The 18,001-nt window shown below is 38.4% G+C and overlaps 1 protein-coding gene across 2 annotated transcripts in view; it reads right to left on the reverse strand.

Annotated features, from left to right (window-relative positions):
- The window catches only part of CNTN1 (contactin 1), a 372,749-nt gene extending 363,498 nt beyond the window's left edge, over positions 1 to 9,251 (reverse strand). Inside the window, exon 1 of one of the 2 annotated variants that reach the window (XM_017530373.2) lies at positions 9,080 to 9,251. The gene's annotated coding sequence lies outside the window, so the exon portion shown is untranslated. The remainder of the gene's footprint in view (positions 1 to 9,079) is intronic. The other variant, XM_017530381.2, reaches the window with a different exon arrangement.
- Between the last annotated feature and the right edge of the window lie 8,750 nt (positions 9,252 to 18,001).

Consider the following 18,001-nt stretch of genomic DNA (forward strand, 5'->3'; position numbering starts at 1 on the left):
AGATGGCGCCACGGCACTTCAGCCTGGGCAACAGAGCAAAGCTCAGTCTCAAATAAATAAATAAATAAAACAACTACAATAATGAATATTTATAGGAGAACTATTAGTAATTATACAAAACTGGAAACAACCCAGGTATTCGACAGCAGAATAAATATGTACATTTTGGGGGCATTTATTCAATGGAATTCTACAGTGCAATGAAAATAAATTATTGTTACATGTAAGAATATTGACACAGTTCACAAAAAATTTTGAACAAAAGGAATCTGGGCTGGGCACCATGGCTTATGCTTGTAATTTCAGTACTTTGGGAGGCTGAGCAGGGAGGGGCGCTTGAGGCCAGGAGTTTGAGAACAGCCTGGGCAACAGAGCAAGACCTTGTCTCTGGAGGAAAAAAAAAAAAAAAACAACTCTGATACAAAAATGCATACTTCATGATTCCATTTATGTAGATTTCAAAAACAGCTAAAACTATCCTACAGTTTTATTAGTTAGAAGCTACCTTTGGAGAAGAGTAAGGTGATAGTGATTAAGTGGGGCTGAAAATGGGGTATCGGTGCTGACAAGGTCCTTCCTTCTGAACCGAGTGCTGATTTCAAAGGTATGAATATTTTGTTTAGCTCATTGAGCCAAATGTTTTCTGTATTTCTGCTATTCTTTAATTAAAAAGGGAAAAAGAAAGAATATAATAATACACTGTTTTACTAAAAGATGTCTTAGGTTCAGTACCAGTCAACTTGTGCATAAACCAAAATTTGAAATTAACATTTTTAGAGAAACTAAGTTAATTTTCAAGTAATCAGAAAGTTGTTACGCTCTCCAAAGTAACATAAGTAAACCAAAAGAAAAATAAAGTTAATCCATTAGGCATTTACAAATATTTTAAATTAAATTACACTGCATTTAATATATAAAAATAATTTACTAAGGAAAGTTTGATCTGATAAAATTCTGATACAGTGAACAACTTGAGTTTCAAGCTAGAATATTACAAATATTGCTTATAATATTCATCATGTCTGTTACAGTTAGCAAATCTGTACTTTTAGTAACCATGACAATTAAATACTATCAGATTAGAAGCCTTAGGAGAGAATTACTGTTTATGTTTTGAGATGTTAGAAAGCAAAATTAGGACAGAAATACATCAAAACTTCTGGTGCTTGCATCAAAATTCTAATGACTGACCCATTAGAGTCATATTTAATGACACATTGTAATGGTCCAATTCATGCTTAGGAAACTGCAGCATGTAAATTACTGTAGTGAAAGATATTAATAAGACATTCATAAATAAAACATATGCAAATTTAGAATGATTTAATTCCTTGTGTTAATACCAAATTTATTTGAGGGTCTAGGGATAGATTCAGGTCACTTAGAATAGCAGAGTTTTAAACTGTGACTCACAAAATACTAAAACCAAGTATCATGGGGCTTGGGGGTGAGTGCTGAATAACACAGCAATTAAAAACTTGGGCTTCAGAGTCAGACAATCTGGAGTGAATACTAGCCTCTCCATGCATTAAGTTCTCACTAACTTCTCTGATTTACAAAATGGGAATAATGAACTTTTGAAAAGCCTCTTCACTGGTTTTGTAAAGTTTTGAGGTGTCACAAGCAACACATTTTTTAAAATGCTCAACACAGAGTAAGTGTTCAATAAGTGGTTCTTAATAATTGAGGTGTAATTACAGAGAAGACATTTGCACAAGTCCAATTTTACAAATCGGTCTTTTATCTCAGTGTTTGTAATTTTCAAAGTAGGATAAATCACCCTTCTAGCTAAGAACCCACCTACTTTCCATAAGTTTCTTTTTCAGCACTTGCACTATTTCCCAAAAATCACTTTTGACCCAGCTGGCTCTCCAAGACTACACAGAATACATGCTAAGCCAAAAATTGAAGACTAAAGTTGAATATTGTCTACTAAATTAAGAAATCCAGAAAAAATAATTTAATAATTCACGTTAAAAAAAAAAGGATAATATGGGGTGTGTGTGTTCGGTTAAACTAAAACTAAAATCTGTTTAAAGCAAAAACTCCTGTCAGCTGGTTTCTTCTCAGATTACTAAAAATCAAAGTAAAAACCCTAATAGGTAATAATGCAATACATTTTTACTAGATTGCTCAGGACTTTCAGGTGATTATTATTATCAAGATTTTTGTCCTTAACCTAGACAAAATGGTGGCAGTCATCTCTCACTGAAATGTTCTGGGCCAAGCATAACACATGGGACACTCAACTACGAGCAACATCATCTTACTTGTCCAGATTTGCCATTAATATATAATTTTGGGCAAATCACTTACTTCTCTGAAAGCTTGTTTTTCATCTGTAAATGTGGATAACCATGCCTTTGAATCTAACTTTAAAAACTATTGCAAAGGATTAAAAAAGGCTATGCATGTGACCACACCTTGTAACTACTAGAGTTGACACCAATGGAAGACCTTCTATTAAATAAAGTGAAATTAACTTTGCCATTATTTAATTCCAACACAGCTAAATTTATACATCTACATTATCCATGTAACTATACACTCCTCTTTCATTTTAAAATGCAGAATTATTTAAAAGATATTTACCTACTTATTTATCAGTTTGGAATTATTGGCTGTCCTAGACATGATTTTCATTATAAAATTCCTCATATAAAAAAAAAACTTCCCTTTTATTTATCCTGTATGATTCAACAAAACCAAGAAGTTAATTTCTGAAATACTGTGAAAATTGACATAGTTTTTAGTTTTTATTAACTGGTTTCCAGGGTAAAGATATGAATCCTGCATTTGCCGAAATCCTAAAAACTAATTTAGTCTTAACCTTCTTTTATTCATTTTTTCAGGAAATACTTATTAGGTATCAACTTAAGGTCAAATCCCCTATCAGACACAAAGAAAAATAACATACGATCTCTATCCTCAAGGACTTACAGTGGGGAAAAGAGATAAACAATCAGTACAATGTAGTATGGTAAGTGTTAAGGCAAGGATATCTGCAGGTCTCCATGGGATTCAAAATTTAAGACTGGAAATTCAGGGAAGTCCTCCAAGAAATGGTGGCACCTGACCCAAGGCATAAAAAGCTTAGGTCAGTTAAAAGCAACAAGAAAACATAGAATTAGGGGAACATGGGAGGGTGTTCAGAGAAAAGAGAAAACAAGATGTGTTAGGAGGAGGCAAACAGTTGAGTGTGACTGACGTTGTGGGAGACTAGAGATGGAAGATATTTGATTAATGAGAAAATGAAGTTAGAGAAGTTACCAGGTACCATTTAATAAAGGACTTTAAGTGCAATGCAAAAGACTTCAGCCATCTTATTAATGGAAGAAACTGGGAACTACATCAAAAAATTTTCAGCAGAGGAAGAATATGAGATTGGTTCTAGAAAGACAACTTTAAAACATAGAACGTACTTAGGAGAAGGTGAGTACGAGAGAGGGGATGGAAATAGGGACTTTAAACTCTGAATATCAGTTTCTTACACAGAAAACAAGGTTGTAAGAAGATTTAAGTGGCTTCCCTCAAATCACACTGCTAGTAGCTGGCTGAGCTAGTTTCACGCAAAGCTCTGCATAACTCTTAACACCTGTGCTCTGAAGACCCAGGCAACCTGCCTCTCATAAAAGAAACTAATACAACCAGCCCTAAGCATTTAGAGCAGTAACAAAACAGTGCAGGAAAAGGGATGACATGCTCAGGTCTACACCATCAAAATCAAGTACAGGGGCGAACAATTATCTAGTGAATTAAGGACCATCTGGATAATCCTGGCAGAAGCAGATTTAATGCCTGAGTCATTCAGATAATTGTACAAACAAAGTGCCCTGCTCTGGCTGAGTAACCTGGCCATTAATATCTTACATTGTGCATTTTGCCCTGTGGCTCTTTTGAAATGGACCATAGTAGCTCAGAAAGAATTAAGGTACTATTCACTTCATGGGAGAGCTGCCTAAAGAATAATAGGATCTTAATAGACTGAGTGTGTTTTATGTGTCCCCAGAAGCCATTTCACACTGGGATATACATATGATACACATAAGCCAGAATCCGCTTCAAAGGGGGAAAGAAGTTCAGCAACAGCACCATCACATGTTGTTTTTATACTCAATTCCCCGTGAAGTGGCAGAAAGTTTTTTGAGCCTGAAAACTACAAAGAAACACTACTGCAAATATTTATAAACTATAGTAAAGCTATAAATTTCTGCATGTCAGAAAACATTTTTTAAAATGCAAAGAACAAGGTGAAGAAAATTTTTGCAGTATACCACAGATTTCGTATTACATGAAGAAAATATGAACACACCAATAGTCAAATGAAATTCACAAATTAAGAAATATAAAGAACAAATATAACATTTTGAACTCATCCAAAATCATAGAAATATAACTCAGAATAACCAGATACACAATTCGTGCTATCATAATGATCCCAATTTTTAAAAATAATACCAAATGTTAACAAGAGTGTGGCCAAACTGGTACACCCACTGGTAGAGTATAAATCTGTGCATACATTTTGGGGGAAGCAATTTGGCAGTAAGCGTTATGAGGCTAAAAACAGTTACACTTTTGCCTGGGTAACTTCTAAGAGGCTGTCGTAAAGAAATGGTCAAAAATCCAAATATTAGTGTCATATATAGGTTCATTTCCATGACTCTGGAAAACTGAAAACAATTTAAAGATCTATGATAGAATATTGACAGCCATAAAAACATGGCTAGGAAAGATATTAAATGAAATGAATAAATGTTTATGGTATCTTAAGTTACAAAAGCTAAATCCAAAAATGAATGTTCACTATAAACTCAAATCTATAATTGAAAAATACCTACTTATTTTAATAGAAATAAGATGGAAGACTGAAATAAGATCTCTTGGTGTTGTGGAATATGATGGATTTTTCTTTATTTCCAATTTTTATTTAATGTTGCTATATTTCCTTATAATAATTTTATTTTTAATTTAATATTAAAAAGATAGACTTTTGAATGGAATATTACACAGTAGGACACTCATATCATCAAAGTGAAATAATGCCCCATCAATTCTCCTGCTGCTACATTTCCAAAGACACACAACTGATAAGTCCTGTTGTCAGGAGTTGAACCTGAGTCTCCTGCTCCAAAGTCTGTGCTCTTTTAATATTTGAACTAAAGGACAGTGAAATATTCAAAGCAAAGTGGAAGCATTAATTAACGCTGAAAACACATTATACCAGTAATTTGTGGTATCTTAGATTAAAGCAGATAAACGTATACACTGGAAGATTTGATAACCTGCCTACTGCACTAATCCAAGCATGCGGTGCCAGATGAAACCAGCACTGGAATAAGCAGAGAAAAATACAAAGTAGAGTTGAAAATTAAAATGAATTAATTATTGAATATATGGTGAAGTCTTGGAGAGAGAGGAAAGAAGGTCTTAAAAAGTAGCTGACCACAAACAGAAAGCCTGTAAAGTTGTCACCTCCATTGATAAAACCCAGTTTAGGAATGATGCCTATTGATGGGGAAAAAGCAAAACCAGTTTTCACCTTGTCCATTACAATTGCTATAACACCACTTCTATTATTCTTTATGAGTAATTACCATGGGCCAAACCCTATTTTGAATGTTTAACATGCATTATCTTGTTTAATATTTTAAAAATCACAAAATCCTCCCACATAAGTGCAAAAATAATCCCTAATTGGCTTGCTGTTGTTTACTTAACTGCATCATGATACATAGATATCAACACCTGCAGGCTTCCTCCCAAAGTCTGTGCTCTTAGCCAGTAGAATAAGTGTAAAGGAAATGGCTAATGGGATGGAGATTAGGGATGGAAACGCAGAAGGACAACTTTACTTTCAATAAGATAAACTGTCATCAATTTGGGAGATTTGCTTGAAAGCTAGAAGTAGAAAGAGAAGATAAAAGGGAGTCAAAGAAAGTAAAGTTAGAAAAATTAAGAAAAAAGTGTACCAGAGCATTGTGGTGTCAAGGAGCAAAATTTCAAGCAGAAGATGGACAATATGAAAAATGGCAGGTCAGAAGATAACAATGGGTAATACACCGATAAAAAGAAAACAAATACTGGAATTGAGGAGGAGGAGCTTACTGGTGAGTTAGAATAGGTTGTGGGATTTGACACAGACCACGGCCAATTTACATGTAGAAGTAGACGGAAATCAAAACACTTGTTGATTTTTTTGGAATAAGGCAATTACAGGGCATATTTTATAGGCAGAAATATGAATTGTCTATTTCAGCTATTTCTAGTTGGTCTCAAAGGACACAAGATACAAGGATATGGAGACCCAGTACACAGTCATAACCCCTACTGGAAGACTGAATCATTCTATGGTAGGATTTAGAAACACTTTATGTCATCCATTACTCCTCATGGAGAGGATCATAAAGCCAAAGGAAGTTTCCTCCCAATGCATAGCCTTCTACAAAAAACTTATCCCCAAGTCATTACAGCACACATCCAGTTTCTTAGGATGATGCTTCCTGAGCAAGAGTCTTTAAGGCTACTTATTATAGGATTGTGTTCAATGTAGTGGGGTATACAAAAATATTCTAAGCATAGTCTTTTTCTTCGAAGTTCTTCCTAATTAGAAAACAAATCAGCCATACAAATGAAGACTAAGTATGAATAAGTTTTCCAGTGAAAGTAATCTACTAGAGATCCCAAAGTGGAGTGATCATTGTTAAAACCATGAATTTTAAAATCCATTTAGTTGACACACACCAATGTATTGTTATGATTACCAGTAGCCCTATTTATTAATGACCCACTATGTACCCATCCCCATGATAGAAACATGCGTACATGTTATGGAACCCTCATAGCAATCTGAAAATTTAATGCTATAAAATTCCTTTTGAAGATGAAGAAACAGATTCTCAGAGTTTAATTAACTTGCTCCAAATCAGATCATTAGGAAGTTGCAGAGCAAAATTAAAAGCTAACTCCCACTGCCTGTGATGGTAATTTGGTAGATTAAATCATTTATCTTCAAAATGACTTGGCAAGTTAGAATTTTGTTCTAAAAACACAATTAAATTTTGTAGGGATATATGTCAGAATATGACTAAATAAACTTGGTTTATATTGTTCCTGGTGTCAACACTGGCCACATTTTGTTGCCAGGACCAAACATCGTGGGAAGCTAAAAAATATTCTATTTAAGGGAAACTGCTATGCGGTATAATTACACAGCAGGTTGATGGAATATTAGAGTTTAAGTTTTCAGAAGACTTTAAACCAATCACTTGCGTCCTCTGAATCTTAGTTTCTTCATCTGTGAAAATAGAAAGGTTGTCACCAGGAATAAATAATTCTGGGGAATGGCAAAAATAAATACACATATATCTATCTATAAAAGAAAGTTCACGTAGTACAAATAGATGCGACAAATTTAAATATCAGGTCCACAAGTAAAATACGTACAATGAAATGCATCAAATCTACCCGTGAAAGGGTTCTAACTGTTCCTTAGTCCTGGAAAGTAGGTGGATCCATTTCCAGATCCCCAGATGCTGTTAGCTGTAAGTTATCACTCAAATAAATTTACTACCAAATAACTAAACCATTATGCTGATAATATCTAAGAAAATATCCCAGATACGACATGTATTAATTTGATTTGTGTTTCACTTTGGGCTGGTAAGGTTCCGTTCATATGTACACTTAGAAACGAAAAAATGCGGCGAAATGATCACAGTGGCACATTTTGAAAACATGAAATATGACATTGAAAACATGAAATATCGAAAATATGAAATACGAAATATTGATCTTTACGTGAGTTAGAAAAACAGTATTTCACACAGGGTTTCAGCAGTCTGAATCCCTCTTCTCCGGCTTTTCCCCCAATGGAGAATTGGATTCCCTTTTGCCCCTCCCACTCAGTGCTTCCAGATTGCTTGAGAAGGCCAAGGCAGCCGGCTCAGCAGCAGGGAAGCCGGGCTGGGTATGCAGGAGCTATATATAGCTCCACCTTGGAGATGTGCACACAAGCACACGTACGAATGCCCATGCCCGGTCTAGCATGAAAATAAATAAATAAATAAGGAAAGGTCACAGCTCTCCCCTCTCCCTCGTTCTTATCATCCCAATTTTTCAGGGATTTTCAAAGCAGGCTGTCATCAGTCCCGGAGGGCGATGCAGCGTCGGATTTCTCTGCAATTCTTATGCCTACTGCTCCCAGCAATCTGACTCCAGCAGGAACCGGCACTGAGCCAACACCTACTACCCAGATGCGGTCACCCAGGGAGGCAGCCTCGCAGCCGCTCGGAGCCCATCCGGGCACAGTCACTTGACTCCCTGGGAATCCCTGAAGCCAAACCCACCTTTCAGAAGCTAGGTGTGAAGGTGGTTCCAGTGGACAGCGCCGGGCTAGGAGGGAAGCGGCAGCGGCTCCGCGGTCTCTCCCCTCCCACCTGCCGCAGATTGAGGGCAGGTGCCTTCTCAGCGGAGATGTAATTAATCGGAACGTGCCCTTCGAGTTGCAGGGATTCTTCCCCACCCCCCTCTCCTGAAGGGAGCTAGATCTTAACAGAGGGGCCAGGGGACAAACAACTCCCTTCCTCCAGTCTCTACAACCGCTCCTAGGTTTTCGGGGATGGGCTAGCCAAGGGCCCAGGTGGGATGGCGAAGATGGGCAGGTGCGGGCAGGCGTCGGGAGCCGAAGAACGGCTGGCTGGCCCCGGGCTGCAGACCCCGCCGCTTCCCCACCCCTCCCCAGTCAAGGAGACATGGCATCCCCGGGGCGATTTCCCGGCGCTGGCGGCCGCAGCCTCGGAGAGGAAAGTTGACCTCGGGCTCAGAGCCCTCTCCTAGGGCACTGCCGTCCTGCCCTGCCCGGCACCCCCGGTCTCCGGCATCCCGCACCCCTGCTTCCCCGCACCCCAGCCACCTCCCCCCCAGTCTCTCCAGCGCCGTACTTCACAGAGAGAGCTGCAGCGACCACAGGAGATTTGGGGGTGACGAGGGCGGGGCGGGGCTGGGGGAAGGGAAGCAACAGCATGGAAATGCGCATTCTTTATTTTATCTGCAAAGAAGGAAAAGTCCTGCCTCCTACCTGTTCCCTGCTCCTGCTCACCTCGGTGCGGCACAGCTGGACCATACCCTACAGGTTTCCCACTTCCACTGCAAACACCTGGGAGCGCATCTCCCCACCGGCGCCCCTCCTCGCCTCGGCGGAGCCCACCCTGGCTACTTGACAGCAGAAGCCCGGCCTTTAAGGGCCGTTATTGGGTCAGCGGGGAAAGTGGGGCGGGGACCGCAGTGAAGCCTGCGTCTCTGATTGGACAACAAGGATATCACTCTCACCCCCAGGACCAGCGCAGGCTGCTGACTTGGGTAGCTGCTAAACCCAACTGCAAAGGGTCTCTGCAGTGCCTGGAACCCAAACCTGCTGCTACTGGATCAAAGACCCCGTGCAGGAGGGAAACTGGTTTGATGACTTGTCATTTGAGGCCCCAAGAGGGAGGGAGGGGCCAGGCATGACCAAACACCCAGCACTTTCCAGAGCTTCCCTGAAGGGACCATCTGCTCTGGGAGATTTGTCAGGCGAAAATATCAGGGCAGCGCCTCATAGAGAAGAATGAGCTTCGATTAGGAAATAAAATACTTACGTGGAAAACACACACACACACACACGGAGGAAAATAAAAATATGTGAGGATTTTTTTTTAAGTTTCCATTTTTGCCCAGATGTAACATAACAGTTTTTCTTCTAGAGAAAAGACTGAATACTTAGTCTGTAATGCAGAAAACCCACAAATATCCCCTGGTAGAAACAGTGTTTTAGATAGGGAAGCACTGCATAGTAGCCTCTCAAGAAAGGGTAAAAGAAATTAAGTCCAAACTGCGTGAGAGATTTGCTTTGGGGAAGTTCAATTTGTGGCAAAAGTCTTAAAATAATCACCACCAGACAGATTGATAATTTTCTTTGGGGAAGTTCAGTTTGTGGCAAAAGTCTTAAAATAATCACCACCAGACTGATTGATAATTAACCAATCTGTTACTTTTCAATTGATAGTAGTTCATCATTTCCTTGGTACTCAAACACTAAGAGGATGTTTATGTCCCCCAAACCTAAGTGAACCGAAGCCTGCCTTTTTTGCGGAGGGGACAGGGTAAAATAACTTTGTCCCCAATTGCCACCTCCACCATTTATTCAGGTGGAATCTGGAAGTTATGGAATTCAAGAGACTCCTTAAATGAAGGAAGGTGCAAGAAAGACCACAAGTAAAATTGAGGGCCTAGGGTGTTTTAGTATAGTGCCATGTGAGGAATTAAGTTGCCTTCTGCCTACAAATAACCATATTCTTCTTCTATCTAAATTAAGTAGCCATCTTAAGTGTAGAGCATAAGACACAACTCTCATTCTCAAAGAGCTTATGATAGGCCTGGGACACTGGACAACTGTTAGAGAAGATGACATTGCTATTAATAAATGTAGACTCTCTACTTAGTAGTTATGGTTGTTATTACCATCAGGTAAGGCTCTTCATAATATTTTCTTTATAATACTGAAGGAATCCGATGCATGTATTTGAAAATGGGAAGGGACCCTGGAGAAAATTTACAGTAAACAAATAGATATAATTTGTATGGTGACAACCATCTGAACACTGAAAGGAAATCACTAAAAATGCAGTGGCAAATTTCAGGACTCCTGCTGTGTCATTTCCCTTCCTTCCTTCCTTCCTTCCTTCCTTCCTTCCTTCCTTCCTTCCTTTCTTTTTTTCTTTCTTTCTTTCTTTCTTTCTTTCTTTCTTTCTTTCTTTCTTTCTTTCTTTCTTTGAGATGGACTCTTGCATTGTCTCCAGCCTGGAGCATGATTTTGGCTCACTGCAACCTCCACCTCCTGAGTTCAAGCAATTCTCGTGCCTCAGCCTCCTGAGTAGCTAGGATTATAGGTACGCGCCACCATACCCAGCTATTTTTTTTTTTTCGTATTTTTAGTAGATACAGAGTTTCACCATGTTGGCTAGGATGGTCTCAATCTCCTGACCTCATGATCCATCTGCCTCAGCCTCTCAAAGTGCTGAGGTTACAGGCAAGAGCCACTGCGCCTGGCCGGCTAACCCCTCTGTCATTTCTTACACAATACTCCTATTAGTCATGTGCCTCAGTCCCAGGTACTCACACCAGTTATTGAACAAATCATTCATGAATTACTGAGCATGTATTCAGTGCCATACCTGTGTTAGGTGCCACAGAACTAAAGCAGAATAATATATTAAACACTTTAAAGATGATCTCAGGAAACAAATGCAATAGTAATATATCTTAGTAAGGAATGGGTGTTTGCAAAACAAACACCTTTTGATTCCTAAACATAAATTATATACCCTCCTTTAGAGGTAATCAGAGGGGAAGAAGAGTATCAAAGAAAATACCTAAACATTGACCATGACACAGGAATTGAAATGGATAATAAAAAGAAAACTAAAGAAATATCTGCTATCTGCATTCTTTCACTGCTTAATTCATTCATTGCTTCAATAAATATTACTGTTATAAATATAATAATGAATAAAATAGACAAGCTTTCATGGAGCACATTCTTTATTCTTCAAGCAGACAATGTTACTTTGTGCATTTACTGTGATCTAATTAGCAGCTTTGTGTGTATATGCACACACAACTCTAGAACAGTATCAGGATAATTTCTATCTGGATCAGGCATGTCATACATTTTCAAGTAAAACCGAGCATTTTCAGGTTATTGCTTATTATCTCAGAGAGAAAAACATGTACATATGTTCCCAGAATACAAATGAATATATCAAACGTATCTGCTGCAGAACATTTTAGATTTCCCAAATCACTTTCAGATACAATCTCCCTCTGCATTCTAAAATAAACAGGAGAGTCAGCATTAGTCTCATTTCACAATGAGGAAATTGAGTAACCGAAGAGAAATATGGTCCTTCAGAAACAAAGGTAATAAAATATTATAGGTGTATGTATAATGCTTGGCATATTAGATCTAATGTATATTTGTTGACAAAGGTATGGTTTCTAAAATGTGAAGATTTTAATCTTAGAAATTGTTGAATTCCACTCATCATTCTGTGAGGGAGGGACAGGATTTGCTCAAGGTCATGTGGCCAGTTAAGGGAAAGCTGCATCTAGACCCCAGGTCTTAAGACTATTCATTCACTACTTTTTCTACCACATGAACAATAACTATTTTGGTATTTCTTCCAACAGAGTTTCTGCCATTTTTCCTCCCTGTATCACCCAGACTTTTGATGTCTTCAGGACTGATCTAATTGGTATACTCATCTTCCAGCATCTATAAAAATATGTTAAAGTATTCCATTTTAACTAGAAATTAAGCTCAGACTCAACTGGCTTGTAAGTTTCAGGTCTGCCTCATGAGTATAGGATCAGAGTCATCAGGACTGGTGTGGAGCTATGAAGAAAGCTGTTGGAAATGGGTGGTCGACAAGCACTTCTGCCCTTAAAAAGAGGAAGAAGGGAATTACAGAAACAATAGACTGAATGCTTCCAAGTCTGGCATAGAACCTGTCTGCAGATCTTCATAAGAAACAGTAGAAAAATTTTGCCTTGTCCCCTGGATGGCTCTGACTCCCTAGTCACTTATGAGTTCCATAGTACAATTTATTGGGCGTTGCTTTGCTAAACTGCCCTTGGCCCTGTTATTGAATTCTCCCATCTTCCCCATCTTTTTCTACCCTGCACTGGCACTTCTTCTTCAAACATTCCAATTTCCTCCAACTAGTGATTACATCTCAGTGAGGGGAAAGGAAGCTACAGCAACAGTGCAGCTTTCCACAGTGTGTACTCCCTTTCTTTCTCCTCTGCCCCGCCCACCATTTCCTCACTTCTCAAGGCTTCCCAGAACAGTTTCTAACATGCCCAATAATGCAAAAAAGGGGGAGAGTAAGGAAAAGGGGGCTTTTCCAATTAATATTTTAAGCCGCAGTTACCACAGCAGAAAGGTAACCAAGGTTCTGCCTACTGGTTTAAAGACTGTCATGCTAAACCCAGCTTGCAGCATCTCAAAGATCGCATCAGCCCACTGACCTAGCTTTTACATAGCCCACTGGGAATGCAGGCAACGGGAAGAGTAGTGCACCAAGCATGCGTGCGCGCACACACGCACACACACACACATTCACATCACACACACACACAATCAGTGCCACATGGTGGGGAGACCAAGCCGGGAAAATAGTTTTTGAATACTAAATACTGGATATATATTCAACAGCAGCAACTTGCTACTCATGCAGAGTCACTGTAATCTTTTGCGGGCTTAAGACTAATATTCGAATATCCGAGCTTTGGCAGTAACTGCTGTGCACCAAAAAAGCAAATTTACAGAAAAGGACACACGCTGATATTGCAAGGATATTTTCACATTTCTTGTTTTACAATGGAGTCCACTGATTTCTCTTTCATGTTGCCCCATTTGGGTAATAGAAATCAATGTATAATATAACAAAAGGACTTGTTACTCCTTAGTTCATTGCCCATGTGTCCTCCAAATTATTTCAACTCATATAACTCATGGGGAGTGGCCAATGCTCTTATTCATGAAAAGTCAGCAGTCAGATATTATTAGTGAACTCCCACTCTCCACCTTAATTAATATGTCCTTTCCTTTCATTACCAACTCTCATTATAGACACTGAAAATCCTATTTTCTGAATAGCTCTTTGAAATAATGGATACCTTCACCCTCTGAAGTGGATGAAAGACTGGACGTTAGAAGACCTTTTATCTTAGTCTCTTTTGTGCTGCTTTGACAGAATACCTGAGACTGGGTAATTTATGAAGAACGGAAATTTATTTCCTCACAGTTCTGGAGGCTGGGAAGTCTAAGATCAAAGGGCTGACATCTGGTGGGGGCCTTCTGCTGCATCATCCCATGGCAGAGGGAGGAAAGGAGAGGGAGGGAAGGGAGGGAAGAAGGATCAACTTATTGTTTCATTAATCACCCACTCCCGCCATAAGAGCACTAGTCCGCACGTGAGGGCAGAGCCCTATGACCTAATCATCTCTTCAGGGTCCCACCTCTCCACACCGTTGCATTGGTATTAAATTCCCCAAATATATGAACTTTGGGGGATATATTTAAACAGCAGTATCTTTGCTAAACCCTCCACTAATAACTAGCTAAGAGGATAGGGAAAAAATTATAAACCTCAGTTGACTATGCCATAAAATGAGGAGCAAAGTTAAACAATACACATATTCAAAACTATTTGCTAATGACATAGTTTGAATATTTGTCCCCACCTAAATCTCATGTTGAAATGTAATCCCTCGTGTTAGAGGCGGAGCCTGGTGGGAGGTGTTTGGATCATGGGAGCAGATCGCTCATGAATGACTTGAGCCATCCCTTAGTGATAAGCGAGCTTTCACACTGAGTTAACACAAAATCTGGTTGTTTAAAAGCATGTGGCACCTCTCCTCTACTCTCTCCTTTGCTCCTTCTTTTACCATGTGATGTCCCTGCTCCTTCTTCTTCTGCCATGTTTGTAAACTTCCTTAGGCTTCCCTGGAAGCCAAGTGGATGCCAGTTCCATATTTCCTGTACAGTCTGCAGAACAATGAGTCAATTAAACCTCTTTTCTGTATAAATTACCCAGTTTCAAGCATTGCTTTACAGCAATGCAAGAATGGCCTAATACGACGTATCAGTGCTTTTATGAAAGTTCATCTATCCAAATATACATCCTGCCCTCTCAAAATGATAGAGAGGTGCAAAGAAGGAACGGAGAAGAGAATTTGTCCATTTCAACCAAATATTCAAACTTATTTTGAATATTTTGAACAAAAATTGTTCACAATATCCCTTATGTTTAATGTCTATGGGTTTGTATTTATAATATAAATTTTATTCCTGATTATTGATAAGTTGTCAGGAGCTTTTTTCTTGTCTGTTTTTTACAGTGTTCAGAAATCTTATTAATCATTTCAAATATCAATTTTGCTTCATTATTTTACTCTAATGTATATATTTGGTTTTAATTTTATTGATTTCAGCTCTTATCTCTATTATTTCCTTCCCCTTTTCTACTAAGTTTTGATTTGGTATTGTTTTTCTCTTTCTTGGGATGGAAATATATACATTATTGACTTTTCACCCTCTCTTCTTTTTAAATATTTGCTATTAAGGCTATAATATTTTCTCTAAGCAGTGCTTTAGTGTATCTGACACATTTTAATGTCATTTTTCTTTTTCAGCATTTGGTTCAAATATTTTTAATCTTTGTTTTTCTTTTGTCACTCACAGATTATTTAAAAGTACATTGTTTTGGCTGGGTACGGTGGCTCACACCTGTAATCCCAGCACTTTGGAAGGCCCAGGTAGTCAGACCATTAAGTCAGGAGAAGGAGACCATCTTGGCCAACATGGTGAAACTTCATCTCTAGTAAAATACAAAAGGTTAGCCATGTGTGGTGGCACATGCCTGTAATCTCAGCTACTTGGGAGGCTGAGGCTTGAAACTGAGAGGTGGAGGTTGCAGTGAGTTGAGATCATGCCACTGCCTTTCAGCGTTGCAGCAAGACTCTATCTCAAAAAGTCCATCATTTTAAATATAGTCATTTAAGGTTTTTAATTTATCTTTTTGTTTTAGAATTTTAAATTTCTTCTGTAAGAAAACTTTAAAATGATTGCAATCTATGGTGATTTGTTGAGACTTTGCTTATACAGCAAAACTTGCATTTTTTTTTTTTAAATGCCCCATGTAATTTTAAAAACAGGTGTAGGCACAGCTTTCAGTAACTGAGGAGTAACTACTGTTGACCATGTGCTCTATAAATAAAAACTATAAACTCTGGGAAAAAGAGAAGAAAATCTACTTGAAGTCAGTGTAGAGTAGTCCAAAGCAGGCAGAAACTGAAGAAGTGCACATATGCGTGAAAAGGAAATGACAGAAGTTGTCTTCCTATTTCATACAGCTTTGGGTCTTGAATACAGAAACTGGCTGATTCCAAGCAGAATGGCTAACTCTCAAACAACAATAAAGGCACAATCTTTCTGTCTTGAAGAAACAGCAGATAGATCTCTAGATGACAACAAAAGAAAGAAGTGAGACAGGCAAATCTTAGAAAATAGACATCCAGAAAGAGAAAGTCCCCAGTTCAGAATATAAACTATCCAAATCTTAAACTGACTCTTAAACTCTGCAAACACAGGGCAAACTCAAAGCAGCCCAAATAAAGCTAAAGAAAAAATTGCAAACTGAAAAGTCTGCACCCTCCTCCCCTAATCCCTGGAACCTGTGAGAGTTACCTTATGTGACAGTCTATGTCGTGATTAAGTTAAGGCTCTTGAGATGGAGAGATTATCTTGGATTATCTAGCTCAGATGCCCTAAATGCAATCACATGCATCCTTATAAGAAGGAGGCAGTGGGAGATTTTACTACACAGAGCAGAAGGTGATGTGAAGATAGCACAGAGAAAGATTTGGGGACGCTGCCCTTGAAGATAAGCAAGCAATACAGCCATGTACCAAGGGGTCCCAGCAGCCACCAAAAGTTAGAAGAAGCAAGCAACAAAGTCTCCTGCAGACCTTCTGAAGGGAATACAACCCTGCTCACACTTAAATGTTAGCCCACTGATACTGAGTTGGACTTGTGGGTCTCCAGAACCATGAGAGAGTAAGTTTTTGTTATTTTAAGCCATTTTGTTGTTTCAAGTATTAGAGTAAATTTTTGGTGTTTCATTGTCATCATATTTTGTTACAGTAGCCATTAGAAACTAATACAAGAACTTAGCAGAGATTTCAGCAGATGCTTGTCCAAGGGGAGACAGACTTTGGAGGTGACTGCAACCAAGTTAACTGTCTCCCAAAACAAATAACCCAAAGAAATATTAATACTCTTACAAAAAATATGCCACATACACACAAGAGAATCCAAGATGCATCATCACAATGTTCCGGATATACTTTAAAATTTCCCACTTCGCTGCCCTCCACCTCATCCCCTCTCCCCCTCAAAATAGAAAAATGTGATTCATATTAAAGAGAAAAGTCAGATATTATCATCACAAGCAAGGTTTTAAAAACAGATATTATAACTCTGCATAAGGCCAAAAAGGAAAATATGTCCATAGTGAATATTTTCCCCAATAACTTTTCTGCACACAAATGTTAGCATCTGTTTCCTGGGTAAACCAACATAATGTCATAAATTATATATTCTCTTACAGAAAGTGTAAAAAATATGAGCCTTAATAGTTGGAATGAAATCCACCCAAAGATTGACAAATTATTGTTTGATATTAATTTACTAGACTTTTGTAACTTTGCAAATTTTCCCTGAATTTTCATGGGTGTTCCAAATGAAGGCTGACTAGTTTCAATTAAAACCAGAAGACAGGCTTTTTAAAATTCATCCTTCTTCTCTTGTTCCCTTTTTAGCAAGTATTATCTATATATCTTATATTTCCAACATTTATTTCTCTACAGACTTCCCCTTATTATACAAATATGTTCAAGTTTTTTCTCATGGAAAATCATTCTGACCCTGCATTTCCCTCTAATTACAGTAACAGACTAAAAATTTTCTACTTTGATCCTCACATGTGATCCTCAGATCATTTTTCCATCTTCTCCTTATTTTCAACCTACTTCTCCAAGAACTCAAAAAGCTCCCTCCCCAAATATTCTTTTTCAGCCTATCTGTCACTGTTAATTTTATTAAAAATTACAGAGCTAGTTTTTGAGTTTCTTATCACTTTTTCTCATCTGTGATACTACAAATTCTCCTGATTCCAACTTCCTCCTATAAGAAGATCTTTCTATATCCAACCTTGGATATACTCTGCACTGCAGATTCATGCATCCATTCCTCTAGTAAACATCTTTACCCCATTGCTTCACAATCATATCAAATTCAAAATGTCCAAAACTAACTGTTACTTCAGTACAATTTACAAAGGAGCATTGTGACAACAGCACCACAATATGACTGGGAGGGAAAAAAGAAAGTAGAGATGAT

The sequence above is a fragment of the Cebus imitator genome, unplaced genomic scaffold (assembly GCF_001604975.1).
Source record: "Cebus imitator isolate Cc_AM_T3 unplaced genomic scaffold, Cebus_imitator-1.0 Scaffold2, whole genome shotgun sequence".
Taxonomy (NCBI): Eukaryota; Metazoa; Chordata; class Mammalia; order Primates; family Cebidae; genus Cebus; species Cebus imitator.